This window comes from Ambystoma mexicanum, chromosome 6q (assembly GCF_040938575.1).
Source record: "Ambystoma mexicanum isolate Mex_15411 chromosome 6q, UKY_AmexF1_1, whole genome shotgun sequence".
NCBI classification, from domain to species: domain Eukaryota; kingdom Metazoa; phylum Chordata; class Amphibia; order Caudata; family Ambystomatidae; genus Ambystoma; species Ambystoma mexicanum.
The window spans coordinates 1,628,071,086-1,628,087,491 of NC_090937.1; the positions used below are offsets into that span (position 1 = coordinate 1,628,071,086).

Genomic DNA, 16,406 nt, shown 5'->3' on the forward strand with positions numbered 1-16,406 from the left:
TCTAGGGTTGTCGGTTTGTAGGCTGTAAAAGCCCAGAAAAGCTCTTGTTCTCCAACCAGCAGAGTGGCGCAGCGGAAGCGTGCTGGGCCCATAACACAGAGGTCGATGGATCGAAACCATCCTCTGCTAACTTTTTTCAAATTATGTTTTTGTGTCATGGCATTAGGGCACAAAGAGCTGTAAGTGCCTGGATGCAATGTCATTCCTTGAACTTGCTGCCTCGTTCCACTCTTGCGCTAAATAGGAGAGGGTCCCAGCCCAGCCAACAAAATGCACTGTTCAATCAAACCAAACTTAAAACCAAGCTCCTTTTTTAAGGGGTCCCGGGGAAATGTTGGGCTGACCGGCAAGACCTCATGATGCGAACTGCTTCTGCGTCAAACGCAAGCTTTTTTCATTCCCAGCCAATGACTTATTCTTATTTCTAAAGGCCGCTCCATCAGATAGCCCAGACAGGCAGGCGTTGGTGGTATAGTGGTGAGCATAGCTGCCTTCCAAGCAGTTGACCCGGGGCCAACGCAGATCAAATCTTTAAATTGTTCAAAATGCATTTTTTGGAAATCAGACTCATGCTGAAAGCAAAGCTGACACACTTTTCGTGAAAATCAAAACCCCATCCAGGAAAGGTTCTTGCATCCTAGTTTCTGCAACTGTCTATCGGTGAGGGGATTGAAGCGAGCAGGGCTCCTGGCCCCTCCCCGACAAAGCCCTGACGAAGGCCTGACAAAGGCCTATTCGCCTTGCCCTGACGGGCCTTGGTCCCAGCAGGCCACCGAGCACAGCACCTCAGCCTATTAGAGTGAGGTTTCAGGATCTCTCTCATCCTGTAAACCAACATACTGAAGAAGGTGAAACGTGTGGCTGCGCTCCTCACATGCTGAAGCAGCAGCAGCCCTTTCCCTGAAGCAAAGTTCCTTCATTCCTCCCTCCCATAACCCTTAGCAGGGGATTTATGGTAATTGAGTTGAGTTTCCAAACTGGCCCTTCCTTCCTTCCTTCCCATATCTGCCAGCTCGAGAAGGCTTGTTTTGTTGCACCTGGGAAGTAAAGTATCTATTTGCGAGAGAGAGAGAATGAGAGAGAGAGACAGAGAGAGAGAGACAGAGAGAGAAGGGGAAGGGGTGTTGGCAGTTAGGGTGTGAGCTAGAGAAATGAGGCCTGTCTGCAAAAGGCCATGGGATGGGAGTGCGTGGTTGCAGGTTGTTTGGCTTTGTAAGGCCTACTGCCCGCTTCACTCGAAACTGGGTCTAGGGTTGTCGGTTTGTAGGCTGTAAAAGCCCAGAAAAGCTCTTGTTCTCCAACCAGCAGAGTGGCGCAGCGGAAGCGTGCTGGGCCCATAACCCAGAGGTCGATGGATCGAAACCATCCTCTGCTAACTTTTTTCAAATTATGTTTTTGTGTCATGGCATTAGGGCACAAAGAGCTGTAAGTGCCTGGATGCAATGTCATTCCTTGAACTTGCTGCCTCGTTCCACTCTTGCGCTAAATAGGAGAGGGTCCCAGCCCAGCCAACAAAATGTACTGTTCAATCAAACCAAACTTAAAACCAAGCTCCTTTTTTAAGGGGTCCCGGGGAAATGTTGGGCTGACCGGCAAGACCTCATGATGCGAACTGCTTCTGCGTCAAACGCAAGCTTTTTTCATTCCCAGCCAATGACTTATTCTTATTTCTAAGGGCCGCTCCATCAGATAGCCCAGACAGGCAGGCGTTGGTGGTATAGTGGTGAGCATAGCTGCCTTCCAAGCAGTTGACCCGGGTTCTATTCCCGGCCAACGCAGATCAAATCTTTAAATTGTTCAAAATGCATTTTTTGGAAATCAGACTCATGCTGAAAGCAAAGCTGACACACTTTTCGTGAAAATCAAAACCCCATCCAGGAAAGGTTCTTGCATCCTAGTTTCTGCAACTGTCTATCGGTGAGGGGATTGAAGCGAGCAGGGCTCCTGGCCCCTCCCCGACAAAGCCCTGACGAAGGCCTGACAAAGGCCTATTCGCCTTGCCCTGACGGGCCTTGGTCCCAGCAGGCCACCGAGCACAGCACCTCAGCCTATTAGAGTGAGGTTTCAGGATCTCTCTCATCCTGTAAACCAACATACTGAAGAAGGTGAAACGTGTGGCTGCGCTCCTCACATGCTGAAGCAGCAGCAGCCCTTTCCCTGAAGCAAAGTTCCTTCATTCCTCCCTCCCATAACCCTTAGCAGGGGATTTATGGTAATTGAGTTGAGTTTCCAAACTGGCCCTTCCTTCCTTCCTTCCCATATCTGCCAGCTCGAGAAGGCTTGTTTTGTTGCACCTGGGAAGTAAAGTATCTATTTGCGAGAGAGAGAGAATGAGAGAGAGAGACAGAGAGAGAGAGACAGAGAGAGAAGGGGAAGGGGTGTTGGCAGTTAGGGTGTGAGCTAGAGAAATGAGGCCTGTCTGCAAAAGGCCATGGGATGGGAGTGCGTGGTTGCAGGTTGTTTGGCTTTGTAAGGCCTACTGCCCGCTTCACTCGAAACTGGGTCTAGGGTTGTCGGTTTGTAGGCTGTAAAAGCCCAGAAAAGCTCTTGTTCTCCAACCAGCAGAGTGGCGCAGCGGAAGCGTGCTGGGCCCATAACCCAGAGGTCGATGGATCGAAACCATCCTCTGCTAACTTTTTTCAAATTATGTTTTTGTGTCATGGCATTAGGGCACAAAGAGCTGTAAGTGCCTGGATGCAATGTCATTCCTTGAACTTGCTGCCTCGTTCCACTCTTGCGCTAAATAGGAGAGGGTCCCAGCCCAGCCAACAAAATGTACTGTTCAATCAAACCAAACTTAAAACCAAGCTCCTTTTTTAAGGGGTCCCGGGGAAATGTTGGGCTGACCGGCAAGACCTCATGATGCGAACTGCTTCTGCGTCAAACGCAAGCTTTTTTCATTCCCAGCCAATGACTTATTCTTATTTCTAAGGGCCGCTCCATCAGATAGCCCAGACAGGCAGGCGTTGGTGGTATAGTGGTGAGCATAGCTGCCTTCCAAGCAGTTGACCCGGGTTCGATTCCCGGCCAACGCAGATCAAATCTTTAAATTGTTCAAAATGCATTTTTTGGAAATCAGACTCATGCTGAAAGCAAAGCTGACACACTTTTCGTGAAAATCAAAACCCCATCCAGGAAAGGTTCTTGCATCCTAGTTTCTGCAACTGTCTATCGGTGAGGGGATTGAAGCGAGCAGGGCTCCTGGCCCCTCCCCGACAAAGCCCTGACGAAGGCCTGACAAAGGCCTATTCGCCTTGCCCTGACGGGCCTTGGTCCCAGCAGGCCACCGAGCACAGCACCTCAGCCTATTAGAGTGAGGTTTCAGGATCTCTCTCATCCTGTAAACCAACATACTGAAGAAGGTGAAACGTGTGGCTGCGCTCCTCACATGCTGAAGCAGCAGCAGCCCTTTCCCTGAAGCAAAGTTCCTTCATTCCTCCCTCCCATAACCCTTAGCAGGGGATTTATGGTAATTGAGTTGAGTTTCCAAACTGGCCCTTCCTTCCTTCCTTCCCATATCTGCCAGCTCGAGAAGGCTTGTTTTGTTGCACCTGGGAAGTAAAGTATCTATTTGCGAGAGAGAGAGAATGAGAGAGAGAGACAGAGAGAGAGAGACAGAGAGAGAAGGGGAAGGGGTGTTGGCAGTTAGGGTGTGAGCTAGAGAAATGAGGCCTGTCTGCAAAAGGCCATGGGATGGGAGTGCGTGGTTGCAGGTTGTTTGGCTTTGTAAGGCCTACTGTCCGCTTCACTCGAAACTGGGTCTAGGGTTGTCGGTTTGTAGGCTGTAAAAGCCCAGAAAAGCTCTTGTTCTCCAACCAGCAGAGTGGCGCAGCGGAAGCGTGCTGGGCCCATAACCCAGAGGTCGATGGATCGAAACCATCCTCTGCTAACTTTTTTCAAATTATGTTTTTGTGTCATGGCATTAGGGCACAAAGAGCTGTAAGTGCCTGGATGCAATGTCATTCCTTGAACTTGCTGCCTCGTTCCACTCTTGCGCTAAATAGGAGAGGGTCCCAGCCCAGCCAACAAAATGTACTGTTCAATCAAACCAAACTTAAAACCAAGCTCCTTTTTTAAGGGGTCCCGGGGAAATGTTGGGCTGACCGGCAAGACCTCATGATGCGAACTGCTTCTGCGTCAAACGCAAGCTTTTTTCATTCCCAGCCAATGACTTATTCTTATTTCTAAGGGCCGCTCCATCAGATAGCCCAGACAGGCAGGCGTTGGTGGTATAGTGGTGAGCATAGCTGCCTTCCAAGCAGTTGACCTGGGTTCGATTCCCTGCCAACGCAGATCAAATCTTTAAATTGTTCAAAATGCATTTTTTGGAAATCAGACTCATGCTGAAAGCAAAGCTGACACACTTTTCGTGAAAATCAAAACCCCATCCAGGAAAGGTTCTTGCATCCTAGTTTCTGCAACTGTCTATCGGTGAGGGGATTGAAGCGAGCAGGGCTCCTGGCCCCTCCCCGACAAAGCCCTGACGAAGGCCTGACAAAGGCCTATTCGCCTTGCCCTGACGGGCCTTGGTCCCAGCAGGCCACCGAGCACAGCACCTCAGCCTATTAGAGTGAGGTTTCAGGATCTCTCTCATCCTGTAAACCAACATACTGAAGAAGGTGAAACGTGTGGCTGCGCTCCTCACATGCTGAAGCAGCAGCAGCCCTTTCCCTGAAGCAAAGTTCCTTCATTCCTCCCTCCCATAACCCTTAGCAGGGGATTTATGGTAATTGAGTTGAGTTTCCAAACTGGCCCTTCCTTCCTTCCTTCCCATATCTGCCAGCTCGAGAAGGCTTGTTTTGTTGCACCTGGGAAGTAAAGTATCTATTTGCGAGAGAGAGAGAATGAGAGAGAGAGACAGAGAGAGAGAGACAGAGAGAGAAGGGGAAGGGGTGTTGGCAGTTAGGGTGTGAGCTAGAGAAATGAGGCCTGTCTGCAAAAGGCCATGGGATGGGAGTGCGTGGTTGCAGGTTGTTTGGCTTTGTAAGGCCTACTGCCCGCTTCACTCGAAACTGGGTCTAGGGTTGTCGGTTTGTAGGCTGTAAAAGCCCAGAAAAGCTCTTGTTCTCCAACCAGCAGAGTGGCGCAGCGGAAGCGTGCTGGGCCCATAACCCAGAGGTCGATGGATCGAAACCATCCTCTGCTAACTTTTTTCAAATTATGTTTTTGTGTCATGGCATTAGGGCACAAAGAGCTGTAAGTGCCTGGATGCAATGTCATTCCTTGAACTTGCTGCCTCGTTCCACTCTTGCGCTAAATAGGAGAGGGTCCCAGCCCAGCCAACAAAATGTACTGTTCAATCAAACCAAACTTAAAACCAAGCTCCTTTTTTAAGGGGTCCCGGGGAAATGTTGGGCTGACCGGCAAGACCTCATGATGCGAACTGCTTCTGCGTCAAACGCAAGCTTTTTTCATTCCCAGCCAATGACTTATTCTTATTTCTAAGGGCCGCTCCATCAGATAGCCCAGACAGGCAGGCGTTGGTGGTATAGTGGTGAGCATAGCTGCCTTCCAAGCAGTTGACCCGGGTTCTATTCCCGGCCAACGCAGATCAAATCTTTAAATTGTTCAAAATGCATTTTTTGGAAATCAGACTCATGCTGAAAGCAAAGCTGACACACTTTTCGTGAAAATCAAAACCCCATCCAGGAAAGGTTCTTGCATCCTAGTTTCTGCAACTGTCTATCGGTGAGGGGATTGAAGCGAGCAGGGCTCCTGGCCCCTCCCCGACAAAGCCCTGACGAAGGCCTGACAAAGGCCTATTCGCCTTGCCCTGACGGGCCTTGGTCCCAGCAGGCCACCGAGCACAGCACCTCAGCCTATTAGAGTGAGGTTTCAGGATCTCTCTCATCCTGTAAACCAACATACTGAAGAAGGTGAAACGTGTGGCTGCGCTCCTCACATGCTGAAGCAGCAGCAGCCCTTTCCCTGAAGCAAAGTTCCTTCATTCCTCCCTCCCATAACCCTTAGCAGGGGATTTATGGTAATTGAGTTGAGTTTCCAAACTGGCCCTTCCTTCCTTCCTTCCCATATCTGCCAGCTCGAGAAGGCTTGTTTTGTTGCACCTGGGAAGTAAAGTATCTATTTGCGAGAGAGAGAGAATGAGAGAGAGAGACAGAGAGAGAGAGACAGAGAGAGAAGGGGAAGGGGTGTTGGCAGTTAGGGTGTGAGCTAGAGAAATGAGGCCTGTCTGCAAAAGGCCATGGGATGGGAGTGCGTGGTTGCAGGTTGTTTGGCTTTGTAAGGCCTACTGCCCGCTTCACTCGAAACTGGGTCTAGGGTTGTCGGTTTGTAGGCTGTAAAAGCCCAGAAAAGCTCTTGTTCTCCAACCAGCAGAGTGGCGCAGCGGAAGCGTGCTGGGCCCATAACCCAGAGGTCGATGGATCGAAACCATCCTCTGCTAACTTTTTTCAAATTATGTTTTTGTGTCATGGCATTAGGGCACAAAGAGCTGTAAGTGCCTGGATGCAATGTCATTCCTTGAACTTGCTGCCTCGTTCCACTCTTGCGCTAAATAGGAGAGGGTCCCAGCCCAGCCAACAAAATGTACTGTTCAATCAAACCAAACTTAAAACCAAGCTCCTTTTTTAAGGGGTCCCGGGGAAATGTTGGGCTGACCGGCAAGACCTCATGATGCGAACTGCTTCTGCGTCAAACGCAAGCTTTTTTCATTCCCAGCCAATGACTTATTCTTATTTCTAAGGGCCGCTCCATCAGATAGCCCAGACAGGCAGGCGTTGGTGGTATAGTGGTGAGCATAGCTGCCTTCCAAGCAGTTGACCCGGGTTCGATTCCCTGCCAACGCAGATCAAATCTTTAAATTGTTCAAAATGCATTTTTTGGAAATCAGACTCATGCTGAAAGCAAAGCTGACACACTTTTCGTGAAAATCAAAACCCCATCCAGGAAAGGTTCTTGCATCCTAGTTTCTGCAACTGTCTATCGGTGAGGGGATTGAAGCGAGCAGGGCTCCTGGCCCCTCCCCGACAAAGCCCTGACGAAGGCCTGACAAAGGCCTATTCGCCTTGCCCTGACGGGCCTTGGTCCCAGCAGGCCACCGAGCACAGCACCTCAGCCTATTAGAGTGAGGTTTCAGGATCTCTCTCATCCTGTAAACCAACATACTGAAGAAGGTGAAACGTGTGGCTGCGCTCCTCACATGCTGAAGCAGCAGCAGCCCTTTCCCTGAAGCAAAGTTCCTTCATTCCTCCCTCCCATAACCCTTAGCAGGGGATTTATGGTAATTGAGTTGAGTTTCCAAACTGGCCCTTCCTTCCTTCCTTCCCATATCTGCCAGCTCGAGAAGGCTTGTTTTGTTGCACCTGGGAAGTAAAGTATCTATTTGCGAGAGAGAGAGAATGAGAGAGAGAGACAGAGAGAGAGAGACAGAGAGAGAAGGGGAAGGGGTGTTGGCAGTTAGGGTGTGAGCTAGAGAAATGAGGCCTGTCTGCAAAAGGCCATGGGATGGGAGTGCGTGGTTGCAGGTTGTTTGGCTTTGTAAGGCCTACTGCCCGCTTCACTCGAAACTGGGTCTAGGGTTGTCGGTTTGTAGGCTGTAAAAGCCCAGAAAAGCTCTTGTTCTCCAACCAGCAGAGTGGCGCAGCGGAAGCGTGCTGGGCCCATAACCCAGAGGTCGATGGATCGAAACCATCCTCTGCTAACTTTTTTCAAATTATGTTTTTGTGTCATGGCATTAGGGCAGAAAGAGCTGTAAGTGCCTGGATGCAATGTCATTCCTTGAACTTGCTGCCTCGTTCCACTCTTGCGCTAAATAGGAGAGGGTCCCAGCCCAGCCAACAAAATGTACTGTTCAATCAAACCAAACTTAAAACCAAGCTCCTTTTTTAAGGGGTCCCGGGGAAATGTTGGGCTGACCGGCAAGACCTCATGATGCGAACTGCTTCTGCGTCAAACGCAAGCTTTTTTCATTCCCAGCCAATGACTTATTCTTATTTCTAAGGGCCGCTCCATCAGATAGCCCAGACAGGCAGGCGTTGGTGGTATAGTGGTGAGCATAGCTGCCTTCCAAGCAGTTGACCCGGGTTCTATTCCCGGCCAACGCAGATCAAATCTTTAAATTGTTCAAAATGCATTTTTTGGAAATCAGACTCATGCTGAAAGCAAAGCTGACACACTTTTCGTGAAAATCAAAACCCCATCCAGGAAAGGTTCTTGCATCCTAGTTTCTGCAACTGTCTATCGGTGAGGGGATTGAAGCGAGCAGGGCTCCTGGCCCCTCCCCGACAAAGCCCTGACGAAGGCCTGACAAAGGCCTATTCGCCTTGCCCTGACGGGCCTTGGTCCCAGCAGGCCACCGAGCACAGCACCTCAGCCTATTAGAGTGAGGTTTCAGGATCTCTCTCATCCTGTAAACCAACATACTGAAGAAGGTGAAACGTGTGGCTGCGCTCCTCACATGCTGAAGCAGCAGCAGCCCTTTCCCTGAAGCAAAGTTCCTTCATTCCTCCCTCCCATAACCCTTAGCAGGGGATTTATGGTAATTGAGTTGAGTTTCCAAACTGGCCCTTCCTTCCTTCCTTCCCATATCTGCCAGCTCGAGAAGGCTTGTTTTGTTGCACCTGGGAAGTAAAGTATCTATTTGCGAGAGAGAGAGAATGAGAGAGAGAGACAGAGAGAGAGAGACAGAGAGAGAAGGGGAAGGGGTGTTGGCAGTTAGGGTGTGAGCTAGAGAAATGAGGCCTGTCTGCAAAAGGCCATGGGATGGGAGTGCGTGGTTGCAGGTTGTTTGGCTTTGTAAGGCCTACTGCCCGCTTCACTCGAAACTGGGTCTAGGGTTGTCGGTTTGTAGGCTGTAAAAGCCCAGAAAAGCTCTTGTTCTCCAACCAGCAGAGTGGCGCAGCGGAAGCGTGCTGGGCCCATAACCCAGAGGTCGATGGATCGAAACCATCCTCTGCTAACTTTTTTCAAATTATGTTTTTGTGTCATGGCATTAGGGCACAAAGAGCTGTAAGTGCCTGGATGCAATGTCATTCCTTGAACTTGCTGCCTCGTTCCACTCTTGCGCTAAATAGGAGAGGGTCCCAGCCCAGCCAACAAAATGTACTGTTCAATCAAACCAAACTTAAAACCAAGCTCCTTTTTTAAGGGGTCCCGGGGAAATGTTGGGCTGACCGGCAAGACCTCATGATGCGAACTGCTTCTGCGTCAAACGCAAGCTTTTTTCATTCCCAGCCAATGACTTATTCTTATTTCTAAGGGCCGCTCCATCAGATAGCCCAGACAGGCAGGCGTTGGTGGTATAGTGGTGAGCATAGCTGCCTTCCAAGCAGTTGACCCGGGTTCGATTCCCGGCCAACGCAGATCAAATCTTTAAATTGTTCAAAATGCATTTTTTGGAAATCAGACTCATGCTGAAAGCAAAGCTGACACACTTTTCGTGAAAATCAAAACCCCATCCAGGAAAGGTTCTTGCATCCTAGTTTCTGCAACTGTCTATCGGTGAGGGGATTGAAGCGAGCAGGGCTCCTGGCCCCTCCCCGACAAAGCCCTGACGAAGGCCTGACAAAGGCCTATTCGCCTTGCCCTGACGGGCCTTGGTCCCAGCAGGCCACCGAGCACAGCACCTCAGCCTATTAGAGTGAGGTTTCAGGATCTCTCTCATCCTGTAAACCAACATACTGAAGAAGGTGAAACGTGTGGCTGCGCTCCTCACATGCTGAAGCAGCAGCAGCCCTTTCCCTGAAGCAAAGTTCCTTCATTCCTCCCTCCCATAACCCTTAGCAGGGGATTTATGGTAATTGAGTTGAGTTTCCAAACTGGCCCTTCCTTCCTTCCTTCCCATATCTGCCAGCTCGAGAAGGCTTGTTTTGTTGCACCTGGGAAGTAAAGTATCTATTTGCGAGAGAGAGAGAATGAGAGAGAGAGACAGAGAGAGAGAGACAGAGAGAGAAGGGGAAGGGGTGTTGGCAGTTAGGGTGTGAGCTAGAGAAATGAGGCCTGTCTGCAAAAGGCCATGGGATGGGAGTGCGTGGTTGCAGGTTGTTTGGCTTTGTAAGGCCTACTGCCCGCTTCACTCGAAACTGGGTCTAGGGTTGTCGGTTTGTAGGCTGTAAAAGCCCAGAAAAGCTCTTGTTCTCCAACCAGCAGAGTGGCGCAGCGGAAGCGTGCTGGGCCCATAACCCAGAGGTCGATGGATCGAAACCATCCTCTGCTAACTTTTTTCAAATTATGTTTTTGTGTCATGGCATTAGGGCACAAAGAGCTGTAAGTGCCTGGATGCAATGTCATTCCTTGAACTTGCTGCCTCGTTCCACTCTTGCGCTAAATAGGAGAGGGTCCCAGCCCAGCCAACAAAATGTACTGTTCAATCAAACCAAACTTAAAACCAAGCTCCTTTTTTAAGGGGTCCCGGGGAAATGTTGGGCTGACCGGCAAGACCTCATGATGCGAACTGCTTCTGCGTCAAACGCAAGCTTTTTTCATTCCCAGCCAATGACTTATTCTTATTTCTAAGGGCCGCTCCATCAGATAGCCCAGACAGGCAGGCGTTGGTGGTATAGTGGTGAGCATAGCTGCCTTCCAAGCAGTTGACCCGGGTTCGATTCCCTGCCAACGCAGATCAAATCTTTAAATTGTTCAAAATGCATTTTTTGGAAATCAGACTCATGCTGAAAGCAAAGCTGACACACTTTTCGTGAAAATCAAAACCCCATCCAGGAAAGGTTCTTGCATCCTAGTTTCTGCAACTGTCTATCGGTGAGGGGATTGAAGCGAGCAGGGCTCCTGGCCCCTCCCCGACAAAGCCCTGACGAAGGCCTGACAAAGGCCTATTCGCCTTGCCCTGACGGGCCTTGGTCCCAGCAGGCCACCGAGCACAGCACCTCAGCCTATTAGAGTGAGGTTTCAGGATCTCTCTCATCCTGTAAACCAACATACTGAAGAAGGTGAAACGTGTGGCTGCGCTCCTCACATGCTGAAGCAGCAGCAGCCCTTTCCCTGAAGCAAAGTTCCTTCATTCCTCCCTCCCATAACCCTTAGCAGGGGATTTATGGTAATTGAGTTGAGTTTCCAAACTGGCCCTTCCTTCCTTCCTTCCCATATCTGCCAGCTCGAGAAGGCTTGTTTTGTTGCACCTGGGAAGTAAAGTATCTATTTGCGAGAGAGAGAGAATGAGAGAGAGAGACAGAGAGAGAGAGACAGAGAGAGAAGGGGAAGGGGTGTTGGCAGTTAGGGTGTGAGCTAGAGAAATGAGGCCTGTCTGCAAAAGGCCATGGGATGGGAGTGCGTGGTTGCAGGTTGTTTGGCTTTGTAAGGCCTACTGCCCGCTTCACTCGAAACTGGGTCTAGGGTTGTCGGTTTGTAGGCTGTAAAAGCCCAGAAAAGCTCTTGTTCTCCAACCAGCAGAGTGGCGCAGCGGAAGCGTGCTGGGCCCATAACCCAGAGGTCGATGGATCGAAACCATCCTCTGCTAACTTTTTTCAAATTATGTTTTTGTGTCATGGCATTAGGGCACAAAGAGCTGTAAGTGCCTGGATGCAATGTCATTCCTTGAACTTGCTGCCTCGTTCCACTCTTGCGCTAAATAGGAGAGGGTCCCAGCCCAGCCAACAAAATGTACTGTTCAATCAAACCAAACTTAAAACCAAGCTCCTTTTTTAAGGGGTCCCGGGGAAATGTTGGGCTGACCGGCAAGACCTCATGATGCGAACTGCTTCTGCGTCAAACGCAAGCTTTTTTCATTCCCAGCCAATGACTTATTCTTATTTCTAAGGGCCGCTCCATCAGATAGCCCAGACAGGCAGGCGTTGGTGGTATAGTGGTGAGCATAGCTGCCTTCCAAGCAGTTACCCGGGTTCGATTCCCTGCCAACGCAGATCAAATCTTTAAATTGTTCAAAATGCATTTTTTGGAAATCAGACTCATGCTGAAAGCAAAGCTGACACACTTTTCGTGAAAATCAAAACCCCATCCAGGAAAGGTTCTTGCATCCTAGTTTCTGCAACTGTCTATCGGTGAGGGGATTGAAGCGAGCAGGGCTCCTGGCCCCTCCCCGACAAAGCCCTGACGAAGGCCTGACAAAGGCCTATTCGCCTTGCCCTGACGGGCCTTGGTCCCAGCAGGCCACCGAGCACAGCACCTCAGCCTATTAGAGTGAGGTTTCAGGATCTCTCTCATCCTGTAAACCAACATACTGAAGAAGGTGAAACGTGTGGCTGCGCTCCTCACATGCTGAAGCAGCAGCAGCCCTTTCCCTGAAGCAAAGTTCCTTCATTCCTCCCTCCCATAACCCTTAGCAGGGATTTATGGTAATTGAGTTGAGTTTCCAAACTGGCCCTTCCTTCCTTCCTTCCCATATCTGCCAGCTCGAGAAGGCTTGTTTTGTTGCACCTGGGAAGTAAAGTATCTATTTGCGAGAGAGAGAGAATGAGAGAGAGAGACAGAGAGAGAGAGACAGAGAGAGAAGGGGAAGGGGTGTTGGCAGTTAGGGTGTGAGCTAGAGAAATGAGGCCTGTCTGCAAAAGGCCATGGGATGGGAGTGCGTGGTTGCAGGTTGTTTGGCTTTGTAAGGCCTACTGCCCGCTTCACTCGAAACTGGGTCTAGGGTTGTCGGTTTGTAGGCTGTAAAAGCCCAGAAAAGCTCTTGTTCTCCAACCAGCAGAGTGGCGCAGCGGAAGCGTGCTGGGCCCATAACCCAGAGGTCGATGGATCGAAACCATCCTCTGCTAACTTTTTTCAAATTATGTTTTTGTGTCATGGCATTAGGGCAGAAAGAGCTGTAAGTGCCTGGATGCAATGTCATTCCTTGAACTTGCTGCCTCGTTCCACTCTTGCGCTAAATAGGAGAGGGTCCCAGCCCAGCCAACAAAATGTACTGTTCAATCAAACCAAACTTAAAACCAAGCTCCTTTTTTAAGGGGTCCCGGGGAAATGTTGGGCTGACCGGCAAGACCTCATGATGCGAACTGCTTCTGCGTCAAACGCAAGCTTTTTTCATTCCCAGCCAATGACTTATTCTTATTTCTAAGGGCCGCTCCATCAGATAGCCCAGACAGGCAGGCGTTGGTGGTATAGTGGTGAGCATAGCTGCCTTCCAAGCAGTTGACCCGGGTTCTATTCCCGGCCAACGCAGATCAAATCTTTAAATTGTTCAAAATGCATTTTTTGGAAATCAGACTCATGCTGAAAGCAAAGCTGACACACTTTTCGTGAAAATCAAAACCCCATCCAGGAAAGGTTCTTGCATCCTAGTTTCTGCAACTGTCTATCGGTGAGGGGATTGAAGCGAGCAGGGCTCCTGGCCCCTCCCCGACAAAGCCCTGACGAAGGCCTGACAAAGGCCTATTCGCCTTGCCCTGACGGGCCTTGGTCCCAGCAGGCCACCGAGCACAGCACCTCAGCCTATTAGAGTGAGGTTTCAGGATCTCTCTCATCCTGTAAACCAACATACTGAAGAAGGTGAAACGTGTGGCTGCGCTCCTCACATGCTGAAGCAGCAGCAGCCCTTTCCCTGAAGCAAAGTTCCTTCATTCCTCCCTCCCATAACCCTTAGCAGGGGATTTATGGTAATTGAGTTGAGTTTCCAAACTGGCCCTTCCTTCCTTCCTTCCCATATCTGCCAGCTCGAGAAGGCTTGTTTTGTTGCACCTGGGAAGTAAAGTATCTATTTGCGAGAGAGAGAGAATGAGAGAGAGAGACAGAGAGAGAGAGACAGAGAGAGAAGGGGAAGGGGTGTTGGCAGTTAGGGTGTGAGCTAGAGAAATGAGGCCTGTCTGCAAAAGGCCATGGGATGGGAGTGCGTGGTTGCAGGTTGTTTGGCTTTGTAAGGCCTACTGCCCGCTTCACTCGAAACTGGGTCTAGGGTTGTCGGTTTGTAGGCTGTAAAAGCCCAGAAAAGCTCTTGTTCTCCAACCAGCAGAGTGGCGCAGCGGAAGCGTGCTGGGCCCATAACCCAGAGGTCGATGGATCGAAACCATCCTCTGCTAACTTTTTTCAAATTATGTTTTTGTGTCATGGCATTAGGGCACAAAGAGCTGTAAGTGCCTGGATGCAATGTCATTCCTTGAACTTGCTGCCTCGTTCCACTCTTGCGCTAAATAGGAGAGGGTCCCAGCCCAGCCAACAAAATGTACTGTTCAATCAAACCAAACTTAAAACCAAGCTCCTTTTTTAAGGGGTCCCGGGGAAATGTTGGGCTGACCGGCAAGACCTCATGATGCGAACTGCTTCTGCGTCAAACGCAAGCTTTTTTCATTCCCAGCCAATGACTTATTCTTATTTCTAAGGGCCGCTCCATCAGATAGCCCAGACAGGCAGGCGTTGGTGGTATAGTGGTGAGCATAGCTGCCTTCCAAGCAGTTGACCCGGGTTCGATTCCCGGCCAACGCAGATCAAATCTTTAAATTGTTCAAAATGCATTTTTTGGAAATCAGACTCATGCTGAAAGCAAAGCTGACACACTTTTCGTGAAAATCAAAACCCCATCCAGGAAAGGTTCTTGCATCCTAGTTTCTGCAACTGTCTATCGGTGAGGGGATTGAAGCGAGCAGGGCTCCTGGCCCCTCCCCGACAAAGCCCTGACGAAGGCCTGACAAAGGCCTATTCGCCTTGCCCTGACGGGCCTTGGTCCCAGCAGGCCACCGAGCACAGCACCTCAGCCTATTAGAGTGAGGTTTCAGGATCTCTCTCATCCTGTAAACCAACATACTGAAGAAGGTGAAACGTGTGGCTGCGCTCCTCACATGCTGAAGCAGCAGCAGCCCTTTCCCTGAAGCAAAGTTCCTTCATTCCTCCCTCCCATAACCCTTAGCAGGGGATTTATGGTAATTGAGTTGAGTTTCCAAACTGGCCCTTCCTTCCTTCCTTCCCATATCTGCCAGCTCGAGAAGGCTTGTTTTGTTGCACCTGGGAAGTAAAGTATCTATTTGCGAGAGAGAGAGAATGAGAGAGAGAGACAGAGAGAGAGAGACAGAGAGAGAAGGGGAAGGGGTGTTGGCAGTTAGGGTGTGAGCTAGAGAAATGAGGCCTGTCTGCAAAAGGCCATGGGATGGGAGTGCGTGGTTGCAGGTTGTTTGGCTTTGTAAGGCCTACTGCCCGCTTCACTCGAAACTGGGTCTAGGGTTGTCGGTTTGTAGGCTGTAAAAGCCCAGAAAAGCTCTTGTTCTCCAACCAGCAGAGTGGCGCAGCGGAAGCGTGCTGGGCCCATAACCCAGAGGTCGATGGATCGAAACCATCCTCTGCTAACTTTTTTCAAATTATGTTTTTGTGTCATGGCATTAGGGCACAAAGAGCTGTAAGTGCCTGGATGCAATGTCATTCCTTGAACTTGCTGCCTCGTTCCACTCTTGCGCTAAATAGGAGAGGGTCCCAGCCCAGCCAACAAAATGTACTGTTCAATCAAACCAAACTTAAAACCAAGCTCCTTTTTTAAGGGGTCCCGGGGAAATGTTGGGCTGACCGGCAAGACCTCATGATGCGAACTGCTTCTGCGTCAAACGCAAGCTTTTTTCATTCCCAGCCAATGACTTATTCTTATTTCTAAGGGCCGCTCCATCAGATAGCCCAGACAGGCAGGCGTTGGTGGTATAGTGGTGAGCATAGCTGCCTTCCAAGCAGTTGACCCGGGTTCGATTCCCGGCCAACGCAGATCAAATCTTTAAATTGTTCAAAATGCATTTTTTGGAAATCAGACTCATGCTGAAAGCAAAGCTGACACACTTTTCGTGAAAATCAAAACCCCATCCAGGAAAGGTTCTTGCATCCTAGTTTCTGCAACTGTCTATCGGTGAGGGGATTGAAGCGAGCAGGGCTCCTGGCCCCTCCCCGACAAAGCCCTGACGAAGGCCTGACAAAGGCCTATTCGCCTTGCCCTGACGGGCCTTGGTCCCAGCAGGCCACCGAGCACAGCACCTCAGCCTATTAGAGTGAGGTTTCAGGATCTCTCTCATCCTGTAAACCAACATACTGAAGAAGGTGAAACGTGTGGCTGCGCTCCTCACATGCTGAAGCAGCAGCAGCCCTTTCCCTGAAGCAAAGTTCCTTCATTCCTCCCTCCCATAACCCTTAGCAGGGATTTATGGTAATTGAGTTGAGTTTCCAAACTGGCCCTTCCTTCCTTCCTTCCCATATCTGCCAGCTCGAGAAGGCTTGTTTTGTTGCACCTGGGAAGTAAAGTATCTATTTGCGAGAGAGAGAGAATGAGAGAGAGAGACAGAGAGAGAGAGACAGAGAGAGAAGGGGAAGGGGTGTTGGCAGTTAGGGTGTGAGCTAGAGAAATGAGGCCTGTCTGCAAAAGGCCATGGGATGGGAGTGCGTGGTTGCAGGTTGTTTGGCTTTGTAAGGCCTACTGCCCGCTTCACTCGAAACTGGGTCTAGGGTTGTCGGTTTGTAGGCTGTAAAAGCCCAGAAAAGCTCTTGTTCTCCAACCAGCAGAGTGGCGCAGCGGAAGC

The 16,406-nt window shown here is 50.1% G+C and overlaps 4 non-coding genes across 4 annotated transcripts; all 4 read left to right on the top strand.

Moving 5' to 3' along the window:
* The first annotated feature begins 2,963 nt into the window (after nucleotides 1-2,963).
* TRNAG-UCC (transfer RNA glycine (anticodon UCC)) lies at nucleotides 2,964-3,035 on the top strand. The gene has a single exon. It is a non-coding gene; the product is annotated as a tRNA-Gly (tRNA).
* A 6,213-nt stretch (nucleotides 3,036-9,248) lies between these two features.
* TRNAG-UCC (transfer RNA glycine (anticodon UCC)) lies at nucleotides 9,249-9,320 on the top strand. The gene has a single exon. It is a non-coding gene; the product is annotated as a tRNA-Gly (tRNA).
* A 4,954-nt stretch (nucleotides 9,321-14,274) lies between these two features.
* TRNAG-UCC (transfer RNA glycine (anticodon UCC)) lies at nucleotides 14,275-14,346 on the top strand. Its single transcript has one exon. It is a non-coding gene; the product is annotated as a tRNA-Gly (tRNA).
* Nucleotides 14,347-15,531: 1,185 nt separating this feature from the next.
* TRNAG-UCC (transfer RNA glycine (anticodon UCC)) lies at nucleotides 15,532-15,603 on the top strand. The gene has a single exon. It is a non-coding gene; the product is annotated as a tRNA-Gly (tRNA).
* The last annotated feature ends 803 nt before the right edge of the window (nucleotides 15,604-16,406 follow it).